Genomic DNA, 18736 nt, shown 5'->3' with positions numbered 1-18736 from the left:
GGATGGAACCCACTCATTAAGGCATGTTTCAGCTGCTGTTGATAGGGGCCTGCTACGTCTGCATCTTCTTCAAGTCCACTATGCCTCTTAAACACTTCCTCTAATCTACCTCTATACTCATGAACATCTTCTCCTTCCTTCTGTGTGCATTGTGAAATTTTTGTGTAGTCTGCAGTTGTTCTAAAAGTATTTCTGAGACGACCGTACACTCCATTAATTTGGACAGCGAGACCTGCATCTCCATAGGGCAGGGTGTTATCACCTGGCCCTCTGCCCGTGTACTGTCCTCTGACACGGGTCCAGTTATAAGTGAGACATCTCCTAAAGGTAGTCTCAGTTTCCTGTCCATTTAAACGGTACGAGGAACAAAGCTGTCTATGTCGAGCTATAAACTCATCAACATTAGTCAATGGGTCTCCAAGACTCTTACAAGCATCAGCACATTCAGACTCGGTCCATGGCCGGTAAACATGAATAGTGCGGCTGTTATCACCATCCACTCCAAAATGTGGGTTAGCAACCTCTACCATAGGGTAAGTGCTCACCTCACGGGATGGGTCAGGAGAAAACTTCCTTCATCTTCACACTCTGGGGCTGAAACATCATATGTTTTTTTGTGTTGTGTCAGGGATGGATATGTGGTTGCAACGTTCATGTTCACTTCCTTTGCTTTCTGTTTCCTCACTTTCCTAGTCTGCATTGGACTCCATGCTGCTCCTAATGCCTCTCCATACTCTGCCTCTGCTCTCTCACGCTCTTCTCTGAACTTTCTTTCTGCTAACATTCTTGCTCTTTCTAATGCTTTTCACGGTGTTGTTCTAAAGTAGTTGCAGTGGATTGAGCTGTGGTTTCATCCTCAGGTTTCACAACTACTGCTTGCAATATTGCTCTTTAACATTCTGTGCTTCTCTTCTCCTTTGAGCCTGCTCCAGCCACAACTTAGCAACTGCTAACTGCAATTCCTTCCTCTGCTTAGCTTTCCTGTTTTACCTGCTACACTTACAGTTATTCTTTCTACAAGCATTTTACACTGAACTTCCACTAATGTCCCTTCAAATCCATATTTCTTACGCCAACAATCTACATACTGCGTGCTGCCCGGTGAAAATTTCTCCATAAATTTTACATCCCTTCTAAGGCAGACTTACACATTTTATTCCCCATTATGACAATTCTTTCAAGTTTGCGGCAGGCAACGCCTTACCCCAAAAACCCAGGCTACGTGTACACAACAGGTCACAGAATTCGTTAACACCGCTTTAGGTTTCCTTCTGTGTTGCTGCGTTCACTTTACTGGCACTCACACACACATACGCTCATTCACACTCTTTATAGGCCTCTAACTTCTGTTGAAAGCTCTCAAACGCCCCAAATGGCGGAGAATTCAACCGTCGGACACTCTCCAAACGCCCCAAATGGCGGAGATTCCGAACACTCCTCACGGCGGAGCTACCAACCTAGGTTATCTCCACGCCCACACGGCGGAGAAGCCTCGTCTCTCTCACGCTGCTAGCGCGCTCCCGGACTCACGTTTAACGACAGCCCGTAGCCGCTCTCTATTGTTTTGGGTCCACGTGCGCTCTCGTGACCAGCGCCCCGAACTCACGCTTAACGCAGAGTCTCGGTGACGCGTTTCTATCTAGGATCCCACACTCATTCACACGGTTATAGAGACGCTCTCGGTTTGCTTACCGTTGTGTTGCGTTTCGTTCACAGGAGAGTCCCAGAATCCCGTCAGTCACCGTCCACGAGGGGAGTTCAGACGCTATGTCACCGGCCTGGTCGCGAATTTAACACTCCAGGGCTTTATCAGGCGTCCTAACAGCCTGGTTGTCGACAGTCTGCGGCGTGTCCTCTCTCTCCTCAGCGTGCGGCGAAATTCCTGGGATTCGGCTCCGAAGGACCAAAAATGTTGGGTCTAAACTCAGACCCCGCTGTATCCAGGACTTATTCCCATGAAAGAAAAACAAGGCAACAGTGTTCGATCGATCGCTTGCGCAAGGGAGGCCTCTCATCTGTGTCCAGCACGACAATGACCCCGAAGAGGGCCTCCTCTCGCTGCCTTTTATTGACAAACTTCAAACAATAGTTTACAAAACACCTCCCCTTGCAATCCCCTTTGGTTACAAAGACAAGGCACTGTATGTAAATGTATATACAGAGTGTGTGTGTGTGTGTGTGTGTGTGTGTGTGTGTGTGTGTGTTCCTGCTGATCAAAGGGTCATAAAACCTAAAAGCAGGAGCAACATCCTTGGTCATAAAGAGGGTAGTCTCCCCCACACCCAATGTATGGTTTACCATAGGTAACACAGTGAAACCATACAAAGGGCAGGAAGTTCTACCAAACATCAAACAGACCTTCAAAAGGACGTTCCTGTGATAAAACACTTCAATCTCGCACCCAGAACCTCGAGAATCTGGGGAGGGGAGGAAAGAAAGAATTCCTTTCACAGAGTTAAAACAATGGACAAATGGTAAACATAAAAGTGACAAATGTTTAACTATTCACTCTAACAATTTCACTTTCTGTTCAGTCACCGTTTGCCTTTTTGACATTACTTAAAGCAGTTTGATGAAGCACGGGCCCACTTCATCCAAGGAGAGGCCTAGCCATGCAGCTGCATTGCAGATAGCAGGCTGCTAGTGAAAACTTGTTAAGGCCCCATGGGCTTTCTGAGCTTGCTGCTCAAAAATGACATGACATGATATACAATCGTAACAAAGAAAAATGGAAGATGCAATGGACAGGCCAGTGCAATAAAGTTTTCCAAGTCTTCTAAAAGCTTGTTAAAGCATGCTTAGAAAGCTTTGTGAACTTTCCCCGCAGGAAGAAGAGGCTGCGGAAGAGACGTGGTGGTCGCCACGTGAAAAAAAGAGCTCGCATTTCTGTAAGTAACATTTTAATTCAATTCAATTTATAAACTTTATTGATCCCAAAGGTTGGCCCCGAAGGAAATTGGGTAACATCCGTATGATGTTAAATGGCAGGCCCTCAAAGCCCTGAGGAAAGGTCAGGTATCAGGCTTAGGGGTTGACTCCTGTCATATTTTTGACCTTATGAAATCAGGATGCAGGGTCATTTTGTTTGACCACTGCAGCTTTGAGGGGTTGTACAGTGTTGTTTGAGACCATGCTGGAACAAAAGTTGTGGACAAGATTGGGCGATATGTAAATGTACAACTGACAATCAGTCCAATAAATGACAACAGGCCCAGGGGATTCGTGTGTGTGTGTGTGTTTTGTTTAGAGGGAATATTTTTCTTTGTTTGTTTTGGTATTAGTATAGCTACTTTGTGGGTGGGTTTGTTTGTTTATTTGCGATGTGCCAAATTGCACAAAAGACAAAATGATATCAGATTGTTGTAGTGGTTTCATTGTGTGGTGTGTGTGTTGGGTTTTTTTTTTTTTTTTTTTTTAAATATTCCCTGGAAGATGGATTTTGATTTAACTTTTTAATTTTGCATTTGTTGTTTGGTTGAGTGTGTCAGACAGGAACACTGGAAAGGCCTGTAAACACTGTTATAGTGGAAAAAAGAATACAGTTTTTGTTTCCACATTTTTTATTTTTTTTATTTTTTATTTTTTTTATTTAAATTAAATATTTTTGGGGGTGTTAGGGTTCAATGTTGAGAGAGGAATCCATAAATAACCACAGATCCAGGCGTGTGCAATTTAGACGGCATTTTAATAAACACATGTGTGAGTCCGACCGCTGTGCAGATTTCAGCGTCGAACTGAACTTACAATCATGAGACAAGGATTTATATGGGTACAATAACAAAGCCCCCCTCTTTTACAAAAATAGACAATAGTACAGCTTACGTCAATCCAAACCACAAAATGTTCCATGACCTTTAACATTGCTCTAAAAACATTGTCTTCGGTCGGTGCTTCCCCTCTTCGCTGTCGCTCGTCTGGTGCACTTCCTCTAAGTACTTGGCACACTTCTGCATTTCTGCCCTACCAAAATAGATCTACCATGGTGTGTGTGTGTGTGTGCGACATCGCGTGAGGGCGCGTGCATGCTGTGTACTGCGTGACGTGTCATGACCTCTCACTATTTGTCTGTCTGTGCGTGCAGAGTTTGCATCTGCTTTCTGAACCTTAGTTGACCTCAACTTAAGCAACTTGAACTTTCCCCTATCAGTGATCCCTATATGTGTACTCTACTGAATTAATGTTTTGATCAAAAGCCTCTACTAAAAGCTTAAATCAAAGATAAATGCATACTAACTCTTTGGCTCTTTGGCTTTCACTCGCTCTGCTTTCGGTTTCACTTCTGCAAAACATGCTCTGCAGACGCATTTCCTGTCAGCCTGCAACTCAGTTTTCTCACCCACTGAAGACTATGTGTAAGAATATAAACATTCAAAAACCTTTAAATTATAGATTCAACTGATTATAACTGAACCTGTAATAAAGACTAATATAATACCAATATATTTTGAACATCTGAGTGCATCTGAATGCAACATCACATGAAATGGTAATGATGATTATAAAATAGCAGCAAATAATAGCAGTAAAATATTTCTCCTCTCGATACTTCCACTCTCGACCTCTGGCACACCAGAGGTCGCCATACATTATGTTGGGTCACTCCTTGGCCCATTCAACTGCTTCCTGTCCACCCCTGACGTCATGGACATTTAGGATCACTGTTCTTAGCTCTGACCCTCTCTTGGCATCCTGTGACTTAACAAATCAGACAACCTCATGTCATCTAGGTGGTCTTAGTTATAAAATGCCCGCTCCCACTTGAGGACACTTCATGCTTAAGTGGTCTCTGCTCCTCTTCTGGGTCCCACTCTAGTGGAACTCTGGCCACCTGCAAAGGAAACAAAACACTTTCTCCCTAGTACGGCTTCCTGCCTTATGTCCCTCAGTTGTCTTCTTTATTCAAACCTAATGTTACTCAAAACATGAACCTAATTTTGTATTTGGTTTTTGACTTTTTATTTTATATCTCATTCAACCGTACTCAGCATTTGTAAAACTCTCACAGCACTGCCTTTAAGAGAATCGGAGGAAGCACGTCTCTGCATGTGCTTCCTCTTTGCTCCTTATCTGATCATCAACATCCTGTACACAAAACTGTCACTGCTGCAAGGGCCTCTCATCTAAAGTCACCTTTCACAAGAAAAATCATCATAAAATCATTATAAGGGCTTATTCTACTAAAAGGATCAAAGAAAAAACAACCACTTTAATCACTAAGTGTAAGCACATAGTTAATTGCTCCTAGATAAACTTCATCATAGCTAAAAACTGAACTCTAACTGTATTTTGAACTCCCATTTCCTGGGTGATAACCTGTTTGAATCTATCATTTTATTTCATTTTGCTGCTTTTAATGTAATGACTCCTTCTAACTTAAACTTTATCAGACTTAACCAACATATATAAGCTTTCTCCCTTTGCTTCTGTTTTAAACAACAACTTTTTTTTACTTCCACAAGCATTTGTTATTCTGTAACTGCATTTTATATAAGAGGACTAAGTTAGAGCTGCATGTGTTATCTCAATATTTTACATGTCACCCCATTTAGTTACCACCGAAACTCCTATTCAGTTCCTCTTTTCTGTCACTTGTTACCGAGCCAACTCAAATTCAGTTAAAAGCTAAATGAATTTCAGGCCCTAGGCCTCAAATCAATACTGTCCTGTGTGTTGATGAACTCTATATGTCTGTAAGCGTGTGCAATCCTTCAAAACTCAGGTCATTCTCACAGTAGATTGGCTAATCATAACGTTAACCAAAAGTTTGTGACCCTCAAGAGACGACTCTCTGAGCCACAACTCCGTTAAAGACACAAAAATGCAATGTGTATGAAAAAATCCTTTCTACATATATAATCTCCAATATTATTCATTTGAGTCAGCGAGACTTTTAACATCCTCATAAAAACTCTCCTCTACCCTAGAAATAAATCTATTTACTATCTGTTTCTAAAGCCTACAACATTCTAGCATTATGTCACTGTTACAACTTATCCTAAAAATCAAAAAGAAATCACACATTTTCTACTCATAAAATCTTCACTATCTTCCCCAAAGCATATCCTTTATTCCCACAATTTCCCCTTTAAGTTTGGTGTACAACTTCTTATTAACCCCAGCAATTTATCTCCTAAACCTAATTCAGTTCATTTTAATCCTTTCTTTTAACAAATCCTCAGTTTTACTATATCTAGCTTATCAAACAACCCCAATCATTATAGAATCCTAGTAAAACCCCTTTCAAATTAAACAAATTAAATCTTAATCCTCTCTTTTTGACACATCTCATGTGGCAAAAACTCAACATGCTTCACCCAAGCTTAACAAATCAAAAGGAAAAAGGTTAGTCATTTCATTTCTCAGAACAGCTCAGCAATTCTCCTCTCCGGTGTTTTGCTTCAGCCCTGAAAACCTGTGTTTAAGGAACAAAATCAATTTTATCATCATGTCAAATCTTCTCCAACTCGTTGCTCCATTGAACTCTGGATCCTTGGAACTTCCTGGAAACAAAACCTGTACTTTACATTTCATACTCTCCCTCTATGATCCAGTCTGTGTCATGACAAAAACAAACTTAAACAAAACAGTTATTAATCCTGTGTCACCTCAGTTCATGGTAACTTAAGTTACACCAAACAATGTTTCCCTTTTAGCATTTTATAATGTAATAACATAATCCAACCCCAGTAAATAATTTTCTCAAAGCACACATCAATATCCCAAAATCAGCATCCCCAGATTTAAGTCTCCCACTTGTCCTTTCATTTATTTCCCCCCTTGGTCCCATCACTCGCATTCACTCCCATGCATTCACACATGATATTTTTTGCTGATACTGCAGCCTTCTGCGCACGTCATCAGATGCTCCACATCAGCAAAATGAGCTCAATCATTTGTTGTTTTATTTCCTTTTCCTTTTCAGGAAAATAGTTCTCTATACTTTTGACTGGATTGAATCGATACAATCCATTTTTAGACAGAGACTTGCCGCCAATCAGTCTCTGATCGTAATCAATTATAATCTGTAAAGCCCACCTGATCTTCGTACTTGGTAATTTTGTCAACGCCGTCCGTTCACTCTCTTCCAGGCCTGCTTAGAACAAAAATGAAAAAGAGAGCTGATTATTAGCTCATCAAAGTACAAAACAAAATCACCTGACAGGTTTTTTTTCTCTAAGTGCACTGTTACAAAAATTATGGGCCCTTTTAGACATGTCCATGTTTATCAAAACTCCCTCTCTTGAAATAGAAACAACAGCCTCAAAAATCTAAAACAATCTTAAATTTCACCCATTCAACAACCCGAAAACCTCGCCAAAAGCTACACCGTTTCGTACACAACAATAACCCCGGTTAAGCACACTACCATACTCAGATTCAGCCTAACACCTTACAACAATGTGTCAACACTAATTTATAAACCTCCTAATCAAATTTGCACCTCTGAACAATCTACCCCTCCTTTAAGGCCTCAATCACACACACACAGGAAGTGTTAAGAAAAAATGAAGAGAGGAAGTGTCTCTGCTCATAGACTCACAGCTCAACTGCCAACTTGACAAGAAAAATACATGTTTACACCTTATCACATTATTGAATTATTTTCATTTTCTTTCTATACTAATCACTTACTTTGATAAATCAGTGCAAGAGCACTCCTAAGTCACCTTTTAAACTACTTTAAACACTTCTCTTTTGTTTTTTTTCCTAACTCACTCCCTTGTCATACAGCTTCTTTTGAGTTATTCCACAACAACTCTATTTTATCCAAGTGTGTTTTAAGTGTATTTTCTTCAACATTCACACCATTTTAACCCTCATGAAATTAGCAGGCTGATTTAATTACGTATGTTTGTGTTCTTAGCCAAGTTTTAATTACTATCTATGCATTACTCTTCATGAGCTTATCTCTGTAAGGTTAGTGCATTTTCTGTTTGTATGTGGGATTTTCATAAATATTTCTTTATGATCTTGTAAATGTTTCTTTTGCAGTGTTTCAAACTCCTTTTGACAGGGTGTATTTTCTCTCTTTGGCTCATCACTGGTCATTGTGAATGACATTTCCCCTTCGTCTGTGCCCAGTGGCCTTACCTGTTAAATCCCGTCTCCTCCAGTGACTCCAAGGTCACTCCGGGACTTAGGTTCGAGCAATCGTGACTGCGCCTTGCCTTAGGTTGTCCCAGGGTTTCGAGGTGGGATCTTACCCGTCATGGGCTGTCCAGCCTTCCATGCCCGCCTACTACAGGAGCCAACTGGGCAAGGGTGTTATCAGACCTAGGGGACACACTGGTTCTGGAAATTAAAGGAGTGTAAACTGCTTTCTTTATTAAACTTTCCAACAATAATTTCACATGTAACAGTTTGTGTACGTGCATTTTCAATTCATTAATGTAATTGTTAGTTCATGTATTTATTTCTCTCAGTCTGTCTCTTTTCTAAAACCTGTAATTAATATAATTTTATTACTTTATTACTTTTTCTTAAAACACGCTTCATCTTCTTAGAATTTAACTCTGTCTATTTCTCTGGGTGCTCCCCTGACATCATCAGTCACACACACCTTCCTCTCACACACACTTTTAAATATTCTAACCTCTTTCAGACGCCATGACTCGTCTCACACACCCTGCCTTCTCTCTCTCAAACTTCCATTTTCCACTCACTCAGACAAATCATGCAGAGTCACTCAAATCACATACTGACAGCCTTCACACAGTTAAAATCACACAAAATACGCTTTCATACGAGTATTTTGGACATGCCTTCCATGATCAGAAAGAGCAAGTCAAAAGAGAAAAAGAAAAAGAAAACTGAAACCTCTCATCGTCTCACACCCCGCTTCTCCCCACACACACATAACTGAAAATAAAACACACCAACATTTATGGCTCACGAAATATACATCTATCCATATTCAGTCATTTACTATACATCCACACTAATATATTCAAACTGTATTTACACTCTCATAATAAGCAAAACCAACCTCTTATATACAGGCATTTAGCAAAGCGCTCAGTCCTCTCGAGAACTGAAACCACCCTCTCTGCGCGTCACTGCTGCTCATTTGCATTTACACACCATCAGTGCACATCCGGCTGTGCATCACTGACACAGAGACTGATCCTACTCATAGATCTCATATTCTATATTACAGACGTCTTATTAATTACAACTGCACAGATTTTTTAGGCCTTTTCAACTCCTATGTAATTTCGATAATAGAACATAACGGCTCCAACCGATCAGTCCCAGACTTTTTGTGCTCAATTCACCAGGGCGGTCCCAGACTGTCCTGTCCAGATCTCTAAACCTAACTTAATTTGCCAGCATACCCAATAAGCGCAAAAATAGGAGACTCTAACTCCTAGCAATTTTGAAGATTCCCCAGTCCTTCCCGGCTCGTCGTGCCGCACTAACCCTACTCTTCAGGGTAGGTCAAGGATAAACGTCTTTATCCAGGAGGAGCGTTACCTCCGAGAAAATGCGCTTCTTAACAGACGCCGCTGTCGCCCCTAGAAAAATTTATAATAATTTGAAACAACAATCTACACCGAAGCAGGATTAAGATTGAGGACAACCTCAACAGTTTTAGAGATTCCCAGTCCTCTTCGGATGTTGCCCGAAACTATCCCTACTCTTCAGGGTAGGTGAAGGATAAACGTCTTTACCCAGCAGGGAGCGTCACCTCCGAGAAAGTTCTTAAGGGTTGCATAACCAATGGGACTTGAACCCACAAAATGACCAAATTCCCTATCCTTCTAAAAGTTCACTTCGCAGTCCAACTGCTTTAATTCTCTTTTCATTCCTTTATTCTCATTACTCAGTACTGTCACTTATAAACTTCCATTTCATACTCATTACTTCAACCTTCAACTTTTCACCAAAATCAAAGCAGACATCTACCAGTAGTTTCAGTGAGTAGACTTTCAATTTACACAGCCCAATTTGACACACTTTGGTTCATAAGATCAACAGGTGGTGCCTACCTTTTGTTATATGCCGGCTTGTCACTCACTTTGACCACTGACCAATGCCTGAGCGCCTGACGCCTCGGACCTTTCTCCATCCTGTCTCACTTCGCCCTCGGACGAAGCCCCAAATGTTAAGGTTCAAAAATATAGGGAAGGAAACACAGGAGGAATGCAAGTAACCACACTGGTCCAAAGGGTAAAGACGATGATTTTAATGAAATGACACGCGTGGGAGAATGAGCGGACTCCGTAAGCAGACAGCCCCACAATCTCATCCTCCTAACATCAAAATACAGTTTTATATGCATCAGAGTATATTTAGTGACGCCCCTCATTGCGTCATCACATACATCAGCTTCAAAACCACAAATGTTCTATTTGACAACTTAAGGCACAATTAAAAGTACACTGGCTTCCATCTTCTCCCCGGTGGTTTCCCGTAAGCCAGCTCAGCTCTCGCATCGTGCATCTACTGCTTCATCAGTCAACTTTCACCTACACCCTAACAGTGTGTGTGTGTATGTCTCTGCGCGTGCACAGAGTGTGCATCTGCTTTCTGAACCTTAGTTGACCTCAACTTAAGCAACTTGAACTTTCCCCTATCAGTGATCCCTATATGTGTACTCTACTGAATTAATGTTTTGATCAAAAGCCTCTACTAAAAGCTTAAATCAAAGATAAATGCATACTAACTCTTTATTATGGCTTGCACTCGCTCTGCTTTCGGTTTCGCTTCTGCAAAAGCACACCGTTTCCTGTCAGCCTGCAATCAGCTTCTCCCCCACTGAAGACTATGTGTAAGAATATAAAAACATTCAGAAACCTTTAAATTATAGATTCAACTGATTATAACTGAACCTGTAATAAAGACTAATATAATACCAATATATTTTGAACATCTGAGTGCATCTGAATGCAACATCCCTATTAACATGAAATGTTAATGATGATTATAAAATAGCAGCAAATAATAGCAGTAAAATATTTCTCCTCTCGATAACCTGAATCACACAGAAATTGAATGGTTTTACCCTGCACAGTTAACATGCGAACTGGTTTCACTTCTTTCCCTGACAGATTTAACAATACTTCAGTTAAATCTAGAGTCTGAAACACAGGCTGTTGTAAATTCTGGCAAACTAAGGGATCATTTATACATGTATGTGTGTTAGCAGTGTCAACAGGTGCTAGTCATTTATTATAATAAGGGTTTCTTGCATCAGGACGTTTATACTCTTCAGATTTGTTCTCAGGGCACTCTCTGACAAAGTGGCCTATCTCCCCACACCTGTAGCATGCTTCATCCCTTCGCTTTAGTCCACCTCTGGGCCTCCACCTATCTCTGCTTCCCCTATACTTGCCTCTGTTTTGCCCTCTTCCAGCCTGTCCCTGAAACAAAATTTCACCTGCTAAAAAGGCAGCGGCCTCAGCGCTTTGTGTACAAACAGGAAAATGATGTTGTGTTGGCTGTGTTACAACGAGAGGGGAGAAACACCGGGCCAGGCCCTGTGTCAGCCTTCTCTCCCCCTTTTTTTTTTTTTTTTTTTTTTTTTTTTTCATGATATAATCAACTCATAACCCACCAAGTTGACAGGACAACATGCACATGTTCAAATTCCTAAGATCATGTTTAAACTCACAAAAGAGAATTTCTTTCCGTCAGTAATCACTTGTGTTGTTCAATCATCAGAAAACATCTCACAGTTTGACTCTTAACCACTAAGTTTGTTGTTTCCTCACTGGTTGGTCATACCAGTCTCTTTATTTTCTTTTTTCTTTGAAGCTAAATTGTTGTCCTGCAACCTAGAGGGTTTATTTGTTAGTAATGGATTAACTTCATCATTAACAAAAAACAAAAAACAGGTGTATGTTAATTTTTGCTGCTTTGACCTTGCTGGAAAATCTTCACATGTTCATGAGTGTAAGCTGTTTCTTCATTGCATGTGTGTGCATTTGTAGGCAGGTTAATTTTAACTTTTTCTCAAACTAGGCGTTACCTTAAAAGGAGCCTTTCTCTCACATTTCTCTGCTCGTGTGTGTTTTTGTTTCACCTCTTGTTGTGATGCTCCGGACGCCTTCCCAACCTCCACAAGTCTGTTGGCCCCAATTTTGTGTTAAAACTTCTCTTAATTTCTCCTCTAATTCTCTCCTCGCTGCTGTCTGTCTCACAGCTGCTGATTCTTGCTGGGTGTGGTTCCCATTACTTATAATTTTGCTTCGGCCGCTGTGCTTGTGGGGGCAGTTGGTCCAGGTCCGTAGCTTCCTGTATTAACACACTAAGAGATTTATTTAATATCATTGTCATCACTGTTAAACAGATAAGCAGGCAACACGCCCACCTTGACAGCGCAAACTGCACGCCAGTCTCCCACCACATTCCTCTCTCTGCTTCTCAATAATTCTCCACTACACACCTCTTACTCTCTCTCTCTCCTTTTTTTATTATTTTTTATTACACCACAGAATAATACACCCAATTATGCCCGTCTATCTCTATGTGGCTCCAAATTCCCTCTTTATTCGTAATTTCACGCTATCAGGGGACAGGCACACAACAATTTTAACCACTGAAACGTCACTGAAACGAGGACTCTAACCTCTATTTTTTGAAATGAGGACTCTAACCTCTGTTTTTCGACTAATATAGAACTCAACCTTAGATGTCAAAGCATTCTCTTGTTCTATTCCAGAATAAATGTGAACCCGTGATTACACGGCCGTACCAGTGTTATTCTGTTATCGTTTGAGGGCCCTCAGCTCTCAGGTGATAAGCCTGGACCTCCAGACGCCGCTGGTCCGCACGCCGCGTCCAACGACGGTGGGGAGCCAACCCCAGGGCAAAATTAATTTCCACAGGTACACTAGGTATCAACCTTTGATCTTAAAGCATTCTCTTCGCACTAATGTCCTCCTATTCACACATCAACCGCCACTGTCACTGTGTTCACTCTTCACACACAGAGCGCGCCCCACACACAGAACTGCACCCAGAGCGTGCCTCACACACAAAACACCCAGAGCGCGCCTCACACACACAACGCCCAGAGCGTGCCTCACACACACAACGCCCAGAGCGCACCTCACCAGCCGTGAGACCCACAGAGAACGCTTTTCACCAGCGGAAATTTACACAGAAACCTCTTAAGCTCAACTGTTAGAACTCTTTCGAAGCACAACCGCACCATACACCAGGTACCCCTTTCACTGCGCTTATGGCCGCCACCACGGGGCAAAATCGCATCATAAAACAGAAGTGATGCACGTCCCCGAGGCTCAAAACCGACACCATAAACCAGCGTCTACTTTACCTTTAATCGGGGTGAAGTAAATATTTTACTTATAATTTTATGACCGCAGCCCTCGAGGCTCAAAACCGACACCATAAACCACCGTCTAACCTCTTTTCAATGTGCTGAAACCAGCAACCCCTCACTACTGCACTTACGGCCGCATCACTGGAACACGGCTGTATCATAAACCAAAACCCACGGACGTGCCAGCATTCACAGCGTTGCCGGCTCAACCGCACCGTAAGCCAGCATCTGCTTAACCTTAATTTCATACTAATTTCATGGCCGCATCAACGAGGACTCAACCGACACCATAACCCACTTCAAAACCTCTATTCAATGTACTGGACTTATGGCCGCGTCTCCAAAGATTCTAATGTATTATTGCTACAGAAGCCAGTCTTAGACAAAGTTAAATGTGGAAGGTAACGTGGGCTGCAACTAGCTCAACGTAGTATATTATTAGTTTCTTGGTAGAAGCAGTTTATCTAACACACTGGAATTCAGCCTCAACTTTTGTTGTTAGTATCTCGTGCCAAAAACCAGACACCGACAAATTTAATGTGAAAATACGTGTAACTCAGCGAACAGATTAATTTGGAAAGCCCAATATGCACATTTGGTATTTATAATACAACAGGCTGTGCTTACCTTTTTATTCTGTTAGACCGGTCTTCTGTTCGCCTCGCCCCACGATCTCACCACAGGCCAAATCTGCCCCTCCTCAGCACACCAAAGATCCGGGTCACCAGGCACCAAGTTGTTAAAATCTCCCAATTCTTTTAATCTTTGGGCTGAAGGAAGGACAATACTCGGTGTATAAATGCTCAATCAACAATATTTTATTTCCATACAATTCAACACTTAAGAGCATAAGAACCATCATGATGGGGAGACCTGCCTGCAGAGGGTCACAGCAAGTCTCAAAATGGTGACGGGTTACTCAGCCTTTTATAGCCCCTAGTAGCCCCCATCTAGTCGTAAAAGCCTAAACATTCACATGTTTTCTCTCTTACGGCGCCTAAGTTATGACCTCGGCTCCCTGTCTTTCTGCTCTCTGTAAAGGTGGGGGTATGGAATGTGGTCGTCTCTTCTATTCTAGACACAAGGTCTCCTGCACACAACATTCTCTTCATGATTCAGCAGTATGCAATGTCAAGAAACAGTGTAACACATTCAACAGTGTCAAGTAGTACAGGTCAATCCAAAAGATCTAATGATTTTCACACTCATTTAAGTCAGAAGTATAATGCAAACTAAAACTACATACTGATCACACACTCTATATTAAGGGGTATAATATGATCTACAGCAGTATCATAATTCAACTACTTTGATTACAGATATAAGGTAACATATGATAACAGAATAATCTCACACCTTACAAAGACAAGACAAGCTCATGAAGATTAATGCATAGACATTGATTAAACCTGGGTAAAAAACATAAACATACGCAATGAAGATCCGCTTGCTACTTGTATGAGTGATAGAATGGTGTGAATGTTTAATAAAATACACTTAAAGCTGGAAATTGAGGGATGATTCGGGGAGTTCCGTGACAAGGGAGTGATGTATGTGTAAAGGAAAATGTCTCCAGCTTGGGAAAGGGGGAAACTGCAGATCACCCGAGGCCCTGGATGGATACAAAATGAAATATGAATAAAATATTATAATGGACTAGTGTATATTAGTAGTATAGTAGTATATTGTAATGTACTGATACATTTGGGTGTGACCAACCCCAAGCATGAAGTGTTCTCAGGTGGAAGCTGGCAACTTACTACTGGCAACGGCTCTGCTCATCACGCTATCTGTACTGGAAGACGGCAGAACACACTACACGAGCCGAGCAGAGAGATGGACACATGACAACTCACATCTAACGCACATGACATAAGCACATCAGTACATCTAACCATATACGTTAAACACGCTGGACCTTACGAAGCATTCTGCATACTGATGAAAGCACCGAACGGGACAACTATAATAATTGTGTACACAGAGTGCTTATTACGAAGTGTGTTCTGGTAGACCACCTCGAACACCTGAGGTTGTTGTTTCATTCCCTGTGCCAGAGGACTGCTGGAGAAGGTAATAACAAGGGCCGTGAACTCAGAATCGGTGACTTGGGTGGCCATGATGCCACTGATGGGCGTGGGGGTGACCGACTGAAGGAGGAGTGACTCGACGGTGTGTGGTGACCCTGTTTGTGAACAGGGTCAAGAGAGGGAGTGTGGAATAAGGGAAATATTTTACTGCTACTTATGCTTATTATCATTATCATTGCATTAATTAACTTTGCATTAAGTCATGATCATTGCATTAAACCATATAATAATCACTTCATTGAAGCAGTTATTGAAGCTGCTGACATTACATTAAAGTCTGTATTACAGGTGTTATCATAATCACATAATATTCTTTACACATTGCAGTTTGGTGCTTATTAATGAGTTGTGGCTCAGTCAATTAATTAAAAGGTTGAAAGCCCCGTTGGGCGTGAATGTCCCGGCGAAACATGGAGTAAGTGGCTTGGAGCTATGGAAGGTTCAATGCATACACGCCTACAAAACACATATAATACATTTAATCAAGAAACAGGCTTGAGTGAAGGCCGGAACATATTCAGCTTCTTGTTGCATTTGAGTTTACCCAGTTACAGGTGACAGAAGAAGTGGCCAGATGACGACCATCCCCAAGGACCGTCTGGAGGGTGCAGCGAGTGGCCTTATATGGAAATTGTGATAGAAAACAGGAACTTCTATGTCTATTTTAGTTTATTAAAATGAATATTTACTGTAACTGACATATCTTAATGTTTGTAAACACATGAAGGGGCGTTAACCAACCCTGACGTTATAAAAGCAATCTGAAGTGTATTTTTGGGCGGAGTTCTACAACTGATGTTTTGCAGTTCGTACCTCCCCGCATGTGTATTCAATAAACTCTTCCGTTTGATTGCATCCTTCTGGGCCTTTGGTATTTTGTTTTGGATCTCAGTATTTCGAATCGGGACAACAGCCCGACCACCCGACTGCAAATGATTGCTGTAGTAGGTGTAGGCTGCTGGGAGATTCCCATGATGCACTGGGTGTTTCTTCTTCACTCACTTTGTGTTAATAGACCTCTCTGCATTGAATCATATCTGTTATTAATCTCTGTCTCTCTTCCACAGCATGTCTTTATCCTGTCTTCCTTCTCTCACCCCAACTGGTCGCAGCAAATGGCCCCGCCCCTCCCTGAGTCTGGTTCTGCCGGAGGTTTCTTCCTGTTAAAAGGGAGTTTTTCCTTCCCACTGTCGCCAAAGTGCTTGCTCATAGGGGGTCATATGATTGTTGGGTTTTTCTCTGTATCTATTGTTGTACGATCTACTGTACAATATAAAGCACCTTGAGGCGACTGTTGTGATTTGACACTGTATAAATAAAATTGACCTGAATTGTTGAAAGTAATGTGCTAACAATTGTAGCATTACTGCATGTTGCCCCAACCAGCACTGGTTAAAGATCATGTTAGTCTATGAAAATATTACGTCCCATGACAATATTTAGGCTCCACAATGGTGGCTGGTATCAAACCAGTGCTCCCAGCAGCCATTGAACTGGGGACTCTCATAGAGGAGTGCGATAGATGAGCGTGAACTTCAGCCTTCCTCAGCTACTACACTGCTGTCAGACAGGAAATTCAATGCTTCTGATGTCTGATGGTGGTGTGAGTCGTATACGGGAGCTGACTCATTTCCCGTCTGCCGCTCACCGCCTCGAGCCTCCATTTAAATGGAAACATATGCATTGTGGTAGAAAATCATCCTCCATGTTTGGAATTTTACATCATTTCATTCACACAACAACATCTTCCGGCGCCCCCCATGTGCGGCAGCCTGTCACAGCAGCTCTGCTCATTCTGAGTTTCTTTCTTTCTTATCTTTTTTCTCCTCGTAATTTTTTACAACTAACGTATTAGTAATTAGACTCTGCAACCATGTTCTACCGTTTTGTGCTAGTCCTGGTTGTTTTTCTCAGTTTTTTTCTACTTTTCTCACCCGTGTCTGGGGACCCAGAGCAGAGATCCTTTATTTACAGTAAGGATCAGCTGTTAGTGCTGCATCCTGCAGCGGTACTGCCGGCGGACAGACTTGACATTCCCAGCGAGCTGAGGAAGAAAAAACGGGGGTGTCGTGCTGGGAAGGAGCGCCGTCGCCCGAGAAGGAGACGTTATCGACCATCTCTTCCTTCTGTAATTATTGGAAACGTAAGATCTTTGCCCAATAAGATGGATGAGCTCACGTCGCTAACCTGCCCAGATAGCAAGGAAACATTGAAACAATGTTTAGTCAATATCAGGGGATGTCATTGAATCAACGTTGAGATCTGACGTTGACCTAACGTACGTCACTCTTGCACCCTTTTTTAATATTGAAACAACGTCAGGTTTTGATATTGAATCAATGTTGAAACCTGACATTGATTCGACGTTATATTTTCTAATACTCTTGACATTGAAACAATGTCAGATTCTGCTATTGAAACACTGTTGAACTATGATGTTGATTTTCCACCTCTTTTGCACAGTTGCTTTTTATTGAAAAAAAAACCAAAAAAGGTCAATAGACATGTATTATTTGCAAAATACTTTATTAAAAGACAAAGTTTCCTATTTACATTTCTATGTTTCACGTCACTTTTTATTATTTACTCTGGGATGGGGATGGATGATGTGCGTCCTGCGCGCCACCCGTACGATCTGGAGCATATCTGAGCCATTTCTGGACTTCTTGAGCAAAGACCAACTCAGACATAGGTCGTGTCCAAATTCATGGGCTGCATCCTCCTGAGGCCGCATTTGTAGACCGATTACGTCACAGCGACGCGCCGAAGGCTGTCCAAATTCGTAGACTGCTCCGAATGCAGCCGACAAATGCGTCCTGCTTTTCCCCGAATTTGAGGATGGGTTGGGTGTGTCCTTCTTGGCCCACCATATCCCAGAATTCATAGTGCGGCCCAGCCAAACTCTAGTTTCCGGCAATGGCGGCCGGTACTACATTTTAAAATTACTCTTGTTAATTTTTCTGGGTCACAAAATAAACTTTTAACATATTTTCAGGTGAGAAAGTAGCTGTGTAAACATCAAATATCTGCTCGGTTTATCAAGATATCGCATATTTGGAAAAGTGCTTGACGACGCTGGAGACGCCTGCTACCCACCAGCTCGATAGCGAGCCGGAGCTCGAGGGTCACTGAAGCCGCTGAGAACGGCACAACTCCCGGCACATCATTTTCAGATCACCGCGGACTTTCGCTACTCGGGTTAAACGTAGTAAGTACCTGAGACAACCTAAAAATGTTATTGTTGGGCTTTTTCAGTGTTTTGCTTGTTCGTGAGTAAATCGGTTTGGCTGAGATTAAAGTTATTAGATTAGATTAGATAAAATAAAACTTTATTAATCCCCCGAGTGGGTTCCTCGTG

Source organism: Oreochromis aureus, linkage group 3, assembly GCF_013358895.1.
Source record: "Oreochromis aureus strain Israel breed Guangdong linkage group 3, ZZ_aureus, whole genome shotgun sequence".
Lineage (NCBI taxonomy): Eukaryota > Metazoa > Chordata > Actinopteri > Cichliformes > Cichlidae > Oreochromis > Oreochromis aureus.
This window is presented reverse-complemented; position numbering follows the sequence as displayed.